We start from the raw sequence: 18,716 nt of genomic DNA on the forward strand, positions 1-18,716 counted from the left end.
CACACTATGAATAAAGCTTTACAATGGGGTGCTATATTTTTTAATTTACAATAGGTGAACAATGTGTGAAAGACTAGGAATTTATTCTGGGGCTCAACAGTTCAACCAAGGCTCTTGCATAAACTTGAGCTTTGGTAAACTGGGGGTGAAGCAATTGAAGAAATTAAAATGCTTGAAACATTAAACAACCGTGTAAGTGTAAACAATCGTCGTAATTGTTTTTAGTCTCTCTCTCTGTGCTTTAGGTATCAAGAAAGTGCGCGCAGATTCAAATAATTGAATGTTGTACAATCATTGGACGAATCGTACGGCAGAGGCAATCTCGACCAATAACATCGCTTGACTTTGGGAGGGGGATATACGTCATAACGTAAGATCGCGCCATACTGGCAGTGGCCACTGGCCAGAGTAGAGAGCCTTGATAAAGTATGGAACGTTTTCAGGATATTCAGCTTTCACTAAAGGTAAATTAATATATTTACCCAGCCGGCACATGATCTACCTTTAACGTTGATATGATTAAAATAATGTCAGTTGTTGTTTAAACGTTGATATATATATATATATATATTGTGCGCGGGTCTGCGCCCCTATTTTAAGTTTGAAAATACGTCCGTTACTATCGGTCAGAGCAGCTGCTGCTTTGCGTTGATTTCTCTGTCAGACCTGGATTATTTTATATCTGCCTGTTAAATTCTTAAATTTTCAGCGAATTTTAGTTGATGTGTCAATGAAGAACAAAAGCTGGAATGTGAATAGAAGAAGGGGTCGTACGGGGTCTGTAAAAATACTCAAGTGGTGCTCGCTGCATATCAGGTAAGAGATCATTTTTCATTAACACTCTAACGTTTAGGGACACGGGTAGCATAACGTTACTGCAACCTCATAGGATAACTTAAATAGCTTATCGCTGTGTGTGTTTTTGTACTGCTTCGCTATTAGCGTAGCGATATTAGCACGTATTTCAATGTGTTCGTAGTACATTACCATCTGACATTGCTGTGTTTTATATGACGTTATATGATTAATGTTGTCAGCTAATGTTAGTTTAAAACTCAAAGGCATGAGGGGTAAAAAAGCGTGGGAATGAGTAACTTAAAGTGATAAAACAGTCATTTATTCGTTAGAGTATATTTTTACATAACCTCTTTATAATGACATTGAAAAGATATTTGATTTGTTTAACTTACTTGTTTAGATCAAGCATTGGAATAAGATTTTTATCGGGGGAGAACAACCAACAGAGAAAGACCCATTCACCAACTACAGTAAGTCAATTTTACCCACGTACTATTCGAAAACCAAGGATAGTATTAAGTATGATTTTCATACTGTATTTCATAAAGTAACACAGGGTAGGCGTAATAATCCATGGCTTTAGCCTACACCTTTCCGGCTGCCCCCCTTGTTTGTAATGAAATTGCTGTAAATATATTTTGTCCTATGTTCAGTAACCAAATAAACTTTCTTACATTCATTCTACAAATCTGAGCAACTTTCTGTCCTTTTGTCTTTCTTCTCCTGAAGTGGCGCACTGAAAGGGGAGATTCATGTCACCTTCACCAGTCCTTTCTTTAATTGCTGGAAACTGTTAAGGGAAAGACCCTCAGACATAATAGGATAAATGTGGCTGCAGGTAAAATTATTTGATGGTGTTAAGGTTTATCATTATCTAACAAACCAAATGCTTTGTTCAATAACAAGAAATCACATTAGGGCCATTTTCTGGAAGAGAAATCCACTTGGACAGGTAAGTTAACGTTATGTGTAGCATTTTAATGTTTGTACATTTGTCCATATGACGCTAAAGGGGTTTATCAAATCTTTCTCACCCATGTTATGGTTCATATTCTGTGTTCAGTTTGACAAGGATCAAGAGGCCAAGGACCAGGTGGTGAAGTCGGAACCAGACCAGACAGCTCTCGCACAGCCAGCCTCTGAACCTGCTCTACAGTTTGAATCGCCCGGGTGAAGTTAAACTCTACTTTGCTGGTGACCCAGATGGCTGAGAACATGATAGGCTGAAACCCTGGAAGCTAAGAGGGAAGCGGCAAAGGAGTTCGAAGAAGAGCTGAAAAGCACGTCTTAATGAACACAAGGTGAGGATTTGTATGGAAATCCAACTGGTTTATCCAGATTATTTACAAGTGGATTTAAGATTTTGTTGATCACATCTACAGAGCAGCTTGAACCCTTTTAAGACATTTTAACCCCTTAAAGGCGGAGTCCACGATGTTTGAAAAACGCTTTGGAAAAGGAGACGGGCTGACTACCAAAACACACTTATAGCCAATCAGCAGTAAGGAGCGTGTCTACTAACTGACATCCTTGCCGGGTTGCGTATGTGTGGGGTGGGTCTATCAACAGAAGGTCCAGAGTCTATTTGTTTAGGTGATTTCAAATATCAACATTGGCTTTCAAACATCGTGGACTCTGCCTTTTAATGTTCCTGCATTAGAAGCATTAATAGAGGCAAAGTTTGTTCATGCTCAATTTTCATTCGAGCTCCAAACTGAAATTATTGTTGAGCGGCAACCTAATGGCTTTGCTCTGGCGATGCTGTGAGGGAGGCAAAGTTGCCATTGTGTGTAAATTGAAAACAATACAATGTGGCCACGGCTGATGTGTAGGAATTTTTGCAAGCATGATACATCTTTTTTTATTTTTCAGGACAAGGCCTGGTGAAAGCCACTACAGAGGATCATAGCCATCGTTGGAGTTCTGAAAGGACGTGGGTGAATATCAATCTGCCAAATGAACTTTTTTTAGCATGCACATTCACATCTTTCTATTAATACTGATTATATATGAACTTGTTTGTTTGTTACTGGAAACAACTTCGCTTCTATTGTGTTTGACAGAAGGAGTTTTAAGCCTATGTGCATTTTCTAGATGTTAAGCATGAACAGTACTTAAACAACCATTACCCGTACCAGCTCTGTCCGTGCTCCATTTTCCATTGCAGATCATACTCAAGAGATAGTACCCCTTAAATGCAGCTGGTCGTCATAGCAAGGCCACACACAACTGCCGCGGCGTAATGTTCAATGCGAGGTACACACCAGCGCCCCAATTTAATTTAAAACGTTTCAGCATTACTCGGATTGTACTTAATTTAACTAAAACAAATATCAAAAACATGTCTAATTAATACTTTATCAACACGTCATACTCCTGGAAAAGACCCACATAAATCACATATTTTAAAGGAATAGTCTACTCATTTTCAATATTATTTAATATTTTCATATTTCAACATATATCAATAATATGTTATTACCTTAACTAAGAATTGTTGATACATCCCTCTATCATCTGTGTGCGTGCACGTAAGCGCTGGAGCGCGCTGCGACGCTTCGATAGCATTTAGCTTTGAGTTCACTCAAAAGTCGATTTAAAATTGCAGTTTAAAAAAACTTGCATGCATTGAAGACCCGTCACCCCTAGGAACAACATGAAACGATTGAATATATCTTCATATGATATATCAGGACACTTCTTAATTTCATCCTCACACTGGCTCATACATGGCTGGTGTAGTAAATATTTACCATAACTGTTTTTATCATGTTTTATGCGTGCTCCCACCACACTGTTTTCTACTGGCTGGCCATTAAAACTGAGCTCCCGCACAAAGAAGGGAAATACGTCACATCTCTTACTCCCGCGTTTGAAAATAATGTGGATAACAACATTATTCTGTTTGAGGTGTAACAAGCTGTGTTCCCACATGTTTAAAGGCTCTCTAAGCGAATCTGCGAGACGTTAGTTATTGTTGACTTTTAAAACTGTTTTCAAACAGACGGAGCGTAGCTAACTCCTCCCCCTCCCTTCCGTGCTTTCATGAACGCGCCCAACCCCCACCCCCAAATCCTTTGTCGTTTATTGGCTGGAATACTTTGTTTTGTTTTGTGATGCTAGGTTTGGCCACTTGTTGATATTGCCGTTTGTGAAGTCTAGGCTGTCTACAGAGATCGCGTTTTTTTACAGTTTGATCAACGGGCAGGCAGCAAGCAGATAGTGAGGAGTAGGGGTGTAACGGTTCGTGTATTCGAACCGGACCGTTTCGGTTCAGGGCTTTCGGCACGGTGCGCACGTGCACCGAAAGTATTTTGTGTGCGCCTGTGCGGAACATAATACGTGCGTTTCCGCACGAACATATTAAGTGGCGGAAGTCTCCGCGTTCAGCGCAAGTCTTCTGTCAAACATATAACATAATTCGGCACGCAGAAAGATTTTTATTTACTTAGTTGTATATCCGTTTGATTATTGATGTAAACGTTTACGTGTCGTATCTAAAAGCGCATGTTAAACGCGTGTCAACGCGCTGCTTTGTTCTTTCAAAAGTGCGTGAGAGGATGCACGTCTTTCGTTGCTACGCATTCATGAGACGCGCTTTCTGTGACAGCAAGAATAAGGAATGCGTGATCAGATTTTTCATCTGCATATCACGTCAATCATATCATTGTCACAATGCGATCAGCTGGTCGGGACAGAGAAGAGCTGTAACCCGGGCTTACTCAGCTGTTACTCAGCTGCGGAGGGGTTCGTAAGTAAAGTCACAGCTTACATTGATGACACAAGCAAAGATTAGGAGAAACGTGCAAAAGATCAAAGATGGCTATGTATGCAGCTCACTAATCTCAAAATGAGTGTATAATAAGTATATCATCATGTTGCTTGCTATGCAGTTACACATAGAGCAGTAATATTATTTTTATACAGAGATGGTACATAGCCAATTCAATTCTGTGAGTTAAACAATCCAAAATAAATCAAAACAGAAAATTTTTAGTGGCAAAAATGTAGGCTAATAGTTCATAAATGTATTCAGGAATTGAATTTGTTAGTTCAAGGTTTTAGTAGAAAAAGTTTAAGAGAAGGTTAAGATAAGAGTTACCTTCTGTTATAAAATAATGTAAAAAATAACTTTGCAGTAGTATTTTATTTATTATTTTTTCATTTTATATATATTTTATACTTTAATAAAGTGTTTAAAAAAGTGTAAACAAATTGTAAAAAAAAGTTTAAAGTAATAAACAACCTCCAGTTTAATGTTTGCATTTCTCCCTTACTGTACCGAAAATGAACCGAACCGTGACTTCAAAACCGGGGTTCGCACCGAACCGTGATTTTTGCGTACCGTTACACCCCTAGTGAGGAGATGTTTCCGGTATGTAACAAAAAATGTTTTATGGTCTAAAACGCTTCAATTCCCTTAAAGCGCCTTTGTTTTGCCGCTTATGACCGTAATCATCATGGAAAACGTTGGTTTACTGATACTACACGCCAGAAGTCGCACCCATAATTCGCGCAAATCGTCATGGGGTGTAGGAATAGTGTGCATAGGGCCCAAAATTATTAACAAGAGGGTAACATTCTTCATAGAGCCATAGCTTATTTATTTTGCTTTTAAAGTGCACCAAATGAATGCACTTAACATTAAAATGAACACTTTTCTTTTGAGTGGAAATGTACATCTCAAATGGGGATCTGCAGTGAATGGAAAGGACATTGCTGTAAAATATCAGAAATATGTATGTATGTATGTATGTATGTATGTATTTAGTGAAAAAGTTGTTGATGCAAATGCACTTAACATAGACCTTCTGTTTGTTTTTTGTACATTTAAAACACAATATACTAATACAGAATGTGTGGACATAAACTGGAATGTTGGTTGCAATTACTGTCAAATAATGTTTATATTAAGTAAATCCCATGTACTATTAAGAAAAGTCTGTAGATATATTGGAGTTGTTTGTTATTACTGTCAAATTATATTCATATAAGGTTAGTCCCATGCACTTATAAGAAAGGTCTGTATATATCGGAGTTGCTTATAACAGTGGTTCTCAAACTGGGGTCCGGGGCCCCCAGGGGGGCCGCGAGATGGTGCCAGGGGGGCCCCAGTTTTATGACATTTTATAAAATACATTAAATTCTAATGAATTCTGGGAAATTAAACCAAAAAAAGGTAGCACTACTTTGTATAATTTAATGTTTTGTTTAATTAAAATGTGAAGTTTTAGAACAGTTTTTTGTCATAAATTTTCTTTGGGGGGGCGCGAAGGAATGCACCGTACCCAAAGGGTGGCCGCACGCTGAAAAAGTTTGAGAACCACTGGCTTATAAAGTAAACCCCATGATGTAATGGAAAAAGTATATGTGTGTGTGTGTGTGTATATATATATATATATATATATATATATATATATATATATATATATATATATATATATATATATATATATATATATATATATATATATATATATATATATATATATATATATAGGGCAGTTGCTTGTAATTGCCATCAAATATTGTTTACATAAAATAAACATGTGTATTTTTACATATATGGGATAATTGCTTGTAATTACTGTCCATTTATGTTTATATAAAGTGAACCCATGCATTGAGTAAATGTCATGTTGATATAAAGTTTTATTAGTATAAAGCAATGTTTATATAAAGTATACCTCATACATTGATGGTAAAAAAATGTAAATTTATTGGAGATGTTTTTGTAATTAATGTCAAGTATTGGTTATATAAGGTAAACCCCCATAAATTAATGGTAAACGTATGTAGATATATTGGGAAGTTGCTTATAATTACCATAATAAAAAATTTTTTATAAGGTAAAGCCCCCATACATTAAAGGTAAAAAATATGTAGAAATATTGGAGAGTTGCTTGTTATTACTGCCAAATAATCTTTATATAAAGTAAACCCCCCAGTATTTAAATGGTACAAACATGTAGATATATTGAAGAGTTGCTTGTTATTACTGTCAAATAATGTTTATATAATGTAAACCTGCATACATTAATGGTAAAAGCTTGTAAATTTAGTTTAGATGTGTCTATAATTACTGTCAAATAATGTTTATATAATGTAAACCTGCATACATTAATGGTAAAAATTTTAAATTTAGTTTAGATGTGTCTATAATTACTGTCAAATAATGTTTTTATAAATAAATAACTATTAAAAATATGTTTATGAAACGTAATATCACAAGATCTTACTTTTTTGTACAGGATAAACCCAACATTTAACAGGAATTTACTGTAAATAGATTGAATAATGACATAAAATAAAAGTTTAAGTCGATCAATATACTGGTATTAGGCTTTAAATTAGCGTATCTGAAGGTAATTATACTAAATTTTTTGTGTGTTTTAAATGGAAAAGTCTTTACTTTGACAAGGAGTTCTCGTAGATAAATTGTATTACCTTAAATATATACTAAATAATACTGTATTAAAACAGAAATCTTTGTTTTAATTATGTAATTTTAAGGTATTTCTGCAATTTTTAAAAGTTTTTATACAGATTTATACTTTCGTTTAACATTCAATGGAGATTTATTTTATGAAATTTTTTATTCTTTCTACAGCAGGTTGACTGTAAAAATACAGAAAATGTTTACGGTAAATATCCGTTTTCAAAAAACAACATTTTCCCGTAAAATAATTTAAGGTTTTTCACTGTAATTTGAGGGTAAGTGTTTGGCAACTTTGCTGCCAGACTTTTTACCGTTTTTTTACGGGTTTTTTTTTTACAGTGTACAAAGAAGGTGTTATTAGAATGCTGGGAGTATGGGCGCCCATCAGGCAGTTTTGGGTGGCATGGGAATAGGCAGGCAAAAAATATGGAAATTGACAAAATTGCATGTAGTAAAATTATTAACATACCAACAATCCCACCCTGGATGTTTTGTTTTCCTAGGGTGGATTTGGAGGCTAATAACATTATTAAATCAGGGATGTATCAAAATGTTCAGCAATATATTGATATAATGTATGATGATGATACAGTTCAGATTTTCACAGATGCATCAAAAAATCAGACCGGGAAAATAGGGGTTGCAGTACACATTTCAAAGTATAATGTTAATATTAAAAAAAGGGCAACTGATCATCTGGCCATTTTTACAGCAGAAATGTTAGCAATAATTCTGGCTCTACAATGGGTGGAAGAAGTCAAACCCAATAAGGTGATTATCTGTTCAGACTCAATGTCCTCACTAGCATGCATTCAGAGTGGAAAGTCTACATGTAGACAGGATCTATTAGATGAAATTAATCAACTCATTTTCAAAATAAATCAACAAAGCACAAGAGTAGAATTTATATGGGTTCCTGCACATAGGGGAGTGGAGGGGAACGAGAAGGCAGACATGCTGGCCAAGGAAGCTGTTACATCAGAACTGGTTGAAATAAATATCACGTTAAGCAGATCAGAAATTAAAAGTATTATTAAGGACAAAATTAACAGAATATGGCAGGAGAGATGGGATAAGGAGAGGAAAGGTAGACACTTGTATAACATACATAAAGAGGTTACAATTAGTAAAATCAGTGGATTGGAAAGACAGGAGGAAACATGGTTTTCAAGACTGAGGATGGGACATACAAGTTTAAATAGTGGATTACATATTATAGGAAAACATCAGACTGGAATATGCACAAACTGTGGAGTAACAGAAAATGTAAAACACATACTTCTAGAATGCACACAATACACCAGGGAAAGGGAAAACATGAAGAAAGCGGTAAATAAAGACTTAACAATGGAAAACTTATTGAGTGTAACCAGTACACAGTCCTCAGTTAGGGCGGTTATAGCTTTCCTTAAAGAAACCCAATTAGCAAGTAGAATTTAGTTTTCATCCTTTATTTATTTTTTATTTTTATTTTTATATTTTATTTTTTTATATAAGTATTTTTATTCCATCCCAATGTGATCACACCTCAGTCCAGTAGATGGCGGTAATGCACATTGATTGCAAACTGCCAATAAAACTCATCGAAGAAGAAGAAGAAGACGAAGAAGAAGAAGGGCGGCGCCATTGCGCTCATTTTGTCAACGTTCTTCCGTCCACATAGACGATGAGCAGCTGAGGCAGTGACTGAAGGCGACGTGTTAAGCTTAAAAAGCGCCTTTATGTTTCTTTCTTACCAATTTTAAGCCAACTGAGGAACACCCTAATCCCAAGTAATGGTTTGACTACGATGTTCCGGTAACTTTAAACCACGCCTGGTGTTGAAAAGGTGGCCAGTTTCAGGTAAGCTATCTTAGCTAACTTTGTGCTCGTTCGCCTAAAATTAGATTTGTGATGTCCGTTCTACAAATACACTTAAGATCAGTAACGTTAGTTTATAAAATGCAACTATTTGAATGGTTTTAATTGTCCATCTATATTTTTATATTTACGATAGTACAACAGTATATTATAGTACATTGCATTCTTACAGTAGCCCATGTGATTCCTACAAGTTACTGAGATTTCAGATGCTAGAATGTCAGTTAATTTCTCATTCAGATATTGATAATGACCTATTAAACAACGTATTATTTAACACTGAAGTTAAAGGTTGTGTGTATAATGTTTCTGTCTCTTTTTAATGCATCTCTCTCTTACACACTGTTCTGTTTAAGTATGGGTGCCATTTATATAGTAATTCTCATGATGCAAGTTTATTTTAAATACTAACATAAAAATGTTTATGGTTATATTGTTTTTACAGATGCATTGATGTTTAGTGATGCAGTGGACAACTGTGAGGATGATACAATCAACATGTTCCTAAACTGTGATGCAGAAACACAATGGGAGCATCTATCCGTCTCTGACCACAACTACAAAATCACAACTCAACCTGAAGCAACATACATCTGATATGGGAAAACAATGGTGCGGTTTCCCGGACACAGGGTTCCCGCGGGGTCTTAAAAAGCCTTAAAAGCATTGAATTTATGAATTTGGAAATAATACCTTAAAAAGACTTAAAAAAGTCTTAAATTTTGATGTCTTGGTCTTAAAAATTGTGCTGTATGTAACTTCTCCATATTGTATTTTTCCTTAAAAGTTTCTTTGTCAACCACATTTTGATTAAATCAGGGATGCAAACACATCGCTTTTCGGCGCCTGCGGCTTTTCATTATTAATGGCATTTTGGTTGCGAGCACATCGTGTCTCTCCCGATGAGTCTGCTGTTTCTCGATGAATTGGGTGCGACATGAAGCGAGTTCAGCGTCACATGTTTCTGAACTTGAGCAGAGTTGTATGCATAGAGGTTTTCACGGAGGACCGGGTCCGATTAACATTATGTGTAAAACCCGAGGCGATCGGAAAACGGCCGTGATCAGAGTCAGTCAGCGCTAAAGTTCACGTGCAGTTTCAAGCTGCGTGCCTCCGTTTCTATTGCGATAACTACTGGCTTGGTTTGAAAGTCACGACCACGCGCTGCAGTTTCTTTCTCCGTCCCTTTGTTTAATAATATTATTATTAATGAACCATCTTTTTATATCTAAAAAGTTTGCTCAAAGATCACAAAGATAGTAGCAAAAAAGAAATGTGAATGTCAAGCCCATTGCACGAGCAAAGCTCAAGCTGACTCTAGATATAAAAAACGCAAAGCTATAATATAAAGTCACCAAACACTGGGACAGCAAGTACACTTTTGAATCTAAAATAATAAGTGGATAAAGCTCTTTTAATCTGCAAGAGAGGAATCAAAAGAGGCACTTTTACTGCTTCTGCTCTATCTAAAAAGGAAAGAAAACTACATAAACCATAACACACCAATTACATTTATAATCTCTAGACCTGCACTTTCTATCATTAATATACTATACATATTATTGTATTCAAAAGAGTTTGATAAAAGGGGTCATCTACACAAGTATTGCTTGATATGTCAGTGCAAAAACAGTAAAGTGTTTTGTGATGCTTTGACAAACATTGTCAGCTTTGTTCATTTATGATTGGGTTTATTAAATATAATGTGAAATTAATATAAATGAATGCAGCCAGATGGAAGGCCCTGGTTACGTTGCAGGAGGTGGCCAGGAAGAAGAGGAAGGAGTAAAGCAAGAAGAAGTGCTAGATAGTTCAATAAGAGTTTTGGTTTAACATAAAAAATGAAGTTGAATATTCCAAATTAATGTCGGCATCTTTTGATTTTCGAATTTCATTTTACTCTATATACCTAGTTTGGTAGGGATGGCAGGGGTCGGTGGCAATGTAGCCTAAGTATCTGGATATTTGCCTGGGTGCGAGGGCTTAGATTACCTTTCTCTTTTTGAACATACATGTGTTTGCATCTCTGTTTGTTTAATAACGTAGTATAAATAAAGAGTAGCGGATCCAATAATTGAGAACGCAACACAGTCCCAGGTCACAGTACAAAGTATTGCGAACACGTGATGCTTTCAGTAAATGAAGATCACCACAACCATAGACTGCAACACAACACAGCAACAGGCAAAGGAGAAGCGGGAAAAATCAAAGAAAATCTCAGAAATTCCTTAACAACTTAACATTGTTTGGCAAACTTTCTTGTGGCCTACTGAATTTTTTTTTCACACCTGCTTGGCTTATCATCTTTTTACCCATTTAACATCGGAAAAATAAATGAACACAAGTTCAAGGATTTTAGTTTTTCTTTGCTGGTACGGACGTGAAATGGGTATTAATTTTTTATATAAATGGTCTTAAAAAGGTCTTAAAAAGACTTGAATTTAACTTGAAGAAACCTGTAGGAACCCTGCGGACAGGGCTTATCCTGGTCCCAGGCTAAAATGCATATTTGAGCTACAATAATTTAAAAACACCTTTTACTGACATACCTCAACATATATGAGTGCCATTGTTTTGTCACAAGATGCGCACCAGTCTTGTTTTTTTGTAGGATTTGTTTGTAAAAACTAAAATGTCCTAATATAATTAAGGCCTAGTCCTGTAAACCCTGTCCGAGAAACTGCTTCAATGTGTTGAGCTGGCACAAATGTACATAACTCTACTGAGAAACAACCATCTTTGGTTCAGCTTTACACAGGGTTGATATTGCATCCATTACACAGTCGCCAAGCACTTTACCAGTACATACACCAACAGCTTCCAGATATACGCTTGGGATCAGCTCCTGATGAATCCGATAAAGCTGTGTCTTAATTTATTGCAGGGTGGTCTTGCTTTACCTGTTGTAAAGTTACATTAAACCTTCATATGTGATCAGATGTCATGCAGTGATATTAAACATTTACAGTGTGATCAGATGTTGTGCATTTATATTAAACCTTTACAATGTGATCAGATGTTGTGCATTTATATTAAACCTTTACAATGTGATCAGATGTTGTGCATTTATATTAAATCTTTACAATGTGATCAGCTGTTACCTGTCATGCAGTGATATTAAACATTTACAGTGTGATCAGATGTTGTGCATTTATATTAAACCTTTACAATGTGATCAGATGTTGTGCATTTATATTAAACCTTTACAATGTGATCAGATGTTGTGCATTTATATTAAATCTTTACAATGTGATCAGCTGTTACCTGTCATGCAGTTATATTAAACATTTACTATGTGATCAGATGTAACCTGCCATGCAGTTATATAAACCTTTACAGTGTGATCAGATATTATCTGTAAGGAATTTCTTAAACCATATGTGAGCTTTGTAGATTCCACTTAAAAGGATTTAAGTCTCATGATTTGAAGGAATAAGTGTTGGCAAGTTTGCAAATGAATCATAAAAACGAAATAGTTATTGGACTGGCTAAGGTGCACATTTGCTATAAAAAAGACGAAATCACTGTGTAAATATTGGTAGACATACTTTTAATAATTTTCAATGCTGCTCCATCAACTCCTGACAGGACGAGGTAATTAAATATGTCCAATAGGTTACTTGCCGCGGCTGCTTCATATCGTCTAACCACGAGACGATTGATGGGACTATATAAGACTACCCAATCGTCGTATGAAGTTTTAACCGTGCTCTTAATTTAAAACATTTATAGCAGTAGCGATATTTGTCATTTCACTAAAGTTGTAGTGAACTACAAACAATCTTCTAACCACCAAACTAACCACCGAATGCACTGAGCCATATTAGCAGCGGAAGTCGGTTGACAAAATGCGGAAGAGCGAAGAATTAAAAAGGGGCGGAGGGGCTCAAGATGGCGGAGAGAGCAGACGCGCTATGAACAGCTCAGCGTAGCAAAACCTTGAAAAATCAACGAAATTAACTTTTAACTCGACAAAACCCTGAAATATCGGACGTTAAACCGCAAAGAACTTATCATAGTAATTGAGAATCTTGTAAGTGAACTCTCGAGTACGATATAACAACATGACTAGCACAAAAGCTAATGCTAAATTGAAGGCACTCCAAGAACACTAATACGGCGGTTCAGAAAGGATGGATATTAACACCAGAGGAACTAAAAACACTTTAGCATCCCCTTCCAAACCACCAGCACCACAGAAAAAGTCAAAACCAGACGACGTCGTGCCTGCTGGTCCCCATGCTGAGGACACTTCTAACGCTGCGATATTGGCTGCTATCGGCACTCTTCAAAACATGATGCAGGACTTCAAAGCAGAGCTAAAACAGAACACGTTGTCCATAGCGAACATCGCGAAAGCGGTCGAGTTTAACTCTGCCGAGATCAAAGATTGTAAAGAACAGCACCAAAAACTACATGTCGAGGTGAAACAGTTGAAAGAGGAGAAGATCGATCTGGAGAAAAGAGTAACAGAAGTGGGGAAAAGAGCTGTAGAGTTGGAGCGGTATAAAAGAAGATGGAACCTGCGATTAAATGGCTTACAGGAGGAAAAAGACGAAAACACACGACAGATCGTCTCTGATATCATCGGAAAGATTGTTCCACACTGGAAGGAGAAGATGGATTTTATCCTGGATTCAGTGCACCGACTGGGGCCGAGTAACACCAACCGCCCTCGTCAGATCATCATGCAGTTCACAGGTCGCCACTTCAGGGACGAACTTTGGCGGATCACCAAACTACACCGCGTCTGCAAGGATCTCAACATCCGCTTCGCAGAAGACCTCATCAAGGAGGATAGAGAGGCACGGATGGCTGTGTGGCCGAAAGTTGAACAAGCAAGGAAGGCAGGTCTAAAGACAGTGTTCCGGGGCCCGCATGCTTTCATTAATGGTCAAAGAGTCTCACCATAGACACAATTATTCAGGGTTTTCTTTTGATTCCCGAAAACAAGTAAGTTTAAATGAAAACGTATTCTCAGGGTTTTGCTACTATTATATATTCCTGATAGGAATTTCTACTGTTGTTTTGAGTAAGTTCAGCAATCCGTTGTTGTAGATTGTTTATTAATATATTCTATGTTCAGTTTAAAGAGTAATATTTCTTTAATTTCTGTTAATGCAAGGGGTTTAAGAGACATGACAAAAAGAAAAAGTATTTTCTTATTTTGTAAAGGGAAGAAGTCAAATTTTATTCTGTTGCAGGAAACACACTCTAAGGTTGATGACATTACATTTTGGTCTAAACAATGGGGAGATCAAGCTTACTTTAGCCATGGCACTTCAAGGTCAGCAGGTGTCGCCATCCTCCTAAATAACTTCAAAGGTCAAATTGTGTCCCATTTGGCAGATGAATTTGGTCACTGGCTGATTCTTATAATTAACATAGATGGTCTGAAATTCATCTTGGTCAATATTTATGGTTATAACAGTTGTAGAGAAAACAGAAACCTACTTGAACAAATTAGTTTAGAGTTAGACAATCTTAAATTAACACATTCAACTGATAACATCATCATTGGTGGTGACCTAAACCTAGTTCATGATGAATTTCTTGATAGATATCCTTGCAAATACTCTGTAAGTCATCCAAACACCATATTTACGAACTTTTGCGAAAAACAAAATTTGGTTGACACTTGGAGACACTTAAACCCAGAAATATTAAAATACTCTTGGTTTAGTTCAAGCCACAATTATAAATCCAGAATTGATCACTGGTTAATTTCAAATAATTTGCTAGTTTATAATATTGTCTCTGATATTTCTGCTGCACCACTAACGGATCATAGTGTTATTTTTCTACAGATCAAACCCAATGACAACAATGTCCACTCACGCACGTACTGGAAGTTAAATTCCAGTCTACTCAAAAATAATGACTATTGCCAAAAAATCAAATGACTAATTACAAAATACGCCAATTCTGAGGAGCTAACAACTGCTGTCAAAAAGTGGGAATTCCTAAAATATAAAATACGCCAGTTTACCATTTCATTTAGTAAAATAATTAAAAAAGATAGGGAAAAACAAGAAATAGACATTATAAACCAGTTAAATATGTACTGCAATAGACCAAACCCAACTGAAGACGATAGACAGAAGATATTAAACCTCCAATCTCAACTAGATGAAATTTACAGTCGTAAGGCCCAAGGGGCGTTTATTAGATCCAGAGCTAAGTGGATAGAGGAGGGGGAAAAAAATTCGTCGTATTTCTGTGGTCTTGAAAAAAGAAGACAGGAGAAGAATAGCATCAGATCCCTAATGATTGAAGATAATGAAGTCACAGATGAAAAAGTGATCTCTTCAGAAATCTGGAAATTCTATAGCCAACTCTATAGCTCTAAATTTTCTAGCATGGACTGTCAGAATTTCTTTCAGGATATTGCAAAACACATTCCAAAAATAAAAGATAGCCTAAAACAAACATGTGAAAATCAAATAAGAATTACAGAACTTGACGCAGTAATTGGTCGTCTCTCTCTTAACAAAGCCCCCGGTTCTGATGGTCTTACTGGGGATTTTTACAGACATTTTTGGGTAGATTTAAAAGACCTGCTGCTACAAGTCTTTAATGAAATATTTGAAACATGCGTGCTCCCACCAACAATGAGACATGGAGTTATCGTCTCTATCCCAAAACCTGGGAAAGATCCCAGAATTATAGATAACAGAAGACCCATTACACTCAGAAACTCAGACTACAAACTCCTAACCTACATCTTTGCTTCTCGTCTTCAAACAGGGATCTCAGATCTTATTGCAGATACACAGTCAGGATTCCTAAAAGGAAGATCAATCCATAATAATATAAGATTGGTAATGGACATTATTGAATATAGAAGCCAAATAGAGGATGATGGTTTCCTTCTCTTTTTGGACTTCTATAAAGCATTTGACTCAGTGGAGCATCCATTTATTCTTTCGGTGCTCAAACACTTTGGCTTTGGAAACAAATTTAGAGAATGGGTTGGTGGCTTATATCGAGATATTAGTAGTTGTGTCCTTTTACCTCATGGTACCACCCCAAGCTTCAAGATTAATGTGGGTATTCCTCAAGGTTGCCCCATCTCACCATACCTATTCATCTTAGCCACAGAAATGCTAGCAATCTTTATTAAAAACTGTAATGATATTAAAAAGCTTAATGTACTTGGCACAGAGATTGTAATCAGCCAACTAGCCGATGACACAACAATATTCTTAAAAGATAGATACCAAATTTCAACAACTATTGCAAATATTGAAAAATTCTCAAAAGCATCAGGTCTAACATTAAACCTAAAAAAATGTGAATTGCTTGCTATACACGACACTTCACTGAAAAACATTTGTAATATACCTATTAAATCAGAAATCAAATACCTGGGAATTTACCTTTCCAAGGACCAAAAACAAAGCCAACTTCTGAATGTAGAAAATAAAATTAAAGAATGCAAATCGAGACTAAATATATGGCTACAGAGGGACTTATCAATACTGGGTCGAATTTACCTAACTAAGATGGAATGCTTATCAAGGTGTATTTACCCAGCCTATTCCAATGCCATCTCAAATAAATTGATTAAGTCTATCAACCAAATCAACCTAAACTTCATTTGGAGAAACAGGCCTCATTATTTGAAAAAAAAAGCTATATGGTTAAAGACACAAAGGATGGAGGACTAAAAGTTATTGATTTTGACTGCCTTAATGGAACCTTAAAAATAAATTGGATAAAATCTTGGATCAAGCACAGCAACTCTTTTTGGTATTGTATTCCAAAGTCCTTATTCAAGAAAATTGGAGGATTAGAATTTCTTCTTAGAACGGACTTTTGTGTTAATAAATTACCTATATCATTGTCAGAGTTTCACAAACAAATACTCTTGTATTGGAAAATGTTATATGTACATAGCTTCTCACCCCATACATCTGTACTCTGGAATAACAGGTATATTTTGCACCGCAACCGATCTCTGTTCTTTGAGGATTGGTATGGGAGAGACATTTGGTCCATGGCCGACTTAATGGATACCAACGGACTTTTTTTTAATTATGAACAATTTTGCATCAAACATAATTTCAAACCCTCAAAATCAGACTTCTCTAAATTATATAAAGCACTACCCCAAGGGTTTGTCCATTTGACGAGAAACATTTTGAAATATTATACGATACAACCACAATTGGCCCCACTCTCAATTCAAGGGATTTATGTCCTGGATAAAAAATGCACTAACCACTTTATTAGGAAATGTTTCTCTGATTACCTTTACCCAACAAGCCAGAATAAAAATAACATCCTACAAAAATTTGATAAAGATTCAATTACTAAACTAAGAACATTGTATCTAACACTCCCTATACTTCCAAAAGTGAAAGAAACACACTTCAAAGTAATGAACGATATCTACCCCTCTAAAGGGTTACTGAGTCTTCGCTTTGGTATAGATGATACTACATGTACTTTCTGTGAAAATGATGTTGAAACTACTGCCCATGTGTTTTTCTCATGTAATGTGACAGTCTTTTTGGTGTGATATATATAATTGGGTTAAACAACTGATATCTTCACTCCCAGCCTCTTTCTCTAGTGACGACATTACTTTTGGATTGTTATTGCAAAGCAAGGATGATGAGCTATGTACTAATACAATTGTATGTTTAGCTAAATTCTTCATTCACAAATGTAGAATTGTGAAATCATCTCCCAAATTTGTTGTTTTTCTAAATGAATTCAAACTGTACATGAAATCTTTAAAATTGTTGAAAAGTCCTAAAGCACAAAAAATATATGAATCCCTAAAACACTTCCCAACAGATGTAAATAGATGATCAATGTCTGAATTATCCCCTTAATTTTTTTTTTTTTCTATTAATTTTGTTATAATTATTTGTTTTGTATTCATATACATGTGTAATTCCTATTTGTATTAAGAGCTGCTCCCTCAGGCTATATCTTTTCTGTATACAAATGTTGAAGAAACGAATCTCATGCAGCCATGTTTGTTTGTAAATTTTGATATTTTCAATAAAAAAAAAAAAAAAAAAAAAAAAAAACCTTCGGGTTGTGCTCATAGACTGTAAAAAAATGATTTGAGATACGGCCTGTGTGTGTATTTTAGGAAAAATAAAAAATAAATGAATCTTTAAAAAAAAAAAAAAAAAAAAAAAAGAATTAAAAAGGGGCGTGGCGGAATAAGGTGAATAGGAATACTATAGTAATTTGAGACATACTATAGACCCTTTTACTGTATGTACACAATGATGACGTGGCAGCGTATGCGCGCGCATTTAGGCAACGGAAGTATCGTAAGAATCAACAGTGAAGCAACACAAACAGTAAGTTATTTTTAAAAAATTGACTTTATCAACATTTTCAACACAGCTACCAGATCCGTGTACTATAGTGGAGTGGATAAAAGACGTTAGCAGATGGCCAAAAATAAAGTTGCCAGATACATATATACGTATATTAGTATATTATATTAGTGCAACCAAACGCAACAACGGGACATTTTGATGTTGAGAAACCGTTTTAATAAACTTTCTGAGTTGCTACCACGTTAGAACCAATGAGGAATAACACCACTTCCGTTGCCCAAATGCGCGCGCAGGCTATTTGATCACGTGAG

The 18,716-nt window shown here is 35.9% G+C and overlaps 2 long non-coding RNA genes across 2 annotated transcripts; both read left to right on the forward strand.

Annotated features, from left to right (window-relative positions):
• The first annotated feature begins 376 nt into the window (after positions 1-376).
• On the forward strand, positions 377-6,203 carry LOC135776775 (uncharacterized). The gene is made up of 6 exons (XR_010544200.2): positions 377-464; positions 710-816; positions 1,199-1,268; positions 1,528-1,750; positions 1,862-2,099; positions 2,671-6,203. It is a non-coding gene; the product is annotated as an uncharacterized lncRNA (long non-coding RNA).
• Positions 6,204-8,864: 2,661 nt separating this feature from the next.
• LOC135776777 (uncharacterized) lies at positions 8,865-12,109 on the forward strand. Its single transcript, XR_010544202.2, has 2 exons — positions 8,865-9,079; positions 9,543-12,109. It is a non-coding gene; the product is annotated as an uncharacterized lncRNA (long non-coding RNA).
• Positions 12,110-18,716: the final 6,607 nt, after the last annotated feature.

Source organism: Paramisgurnus dabryanus, chromosome 18 (assembly GCF_030506205.2).
Source record: "Paramisgurnus dabryanus chromosome 18, PD_genome_1.1, whole genome shotgun sequence".
Taxonomy (NCBI): Eukaryota; Metazoa; Chordata; class Actinopteri; order Cypriniformes; family Cobitidae; genus Paramisgurnus; species Paramisgurnus dabryanus.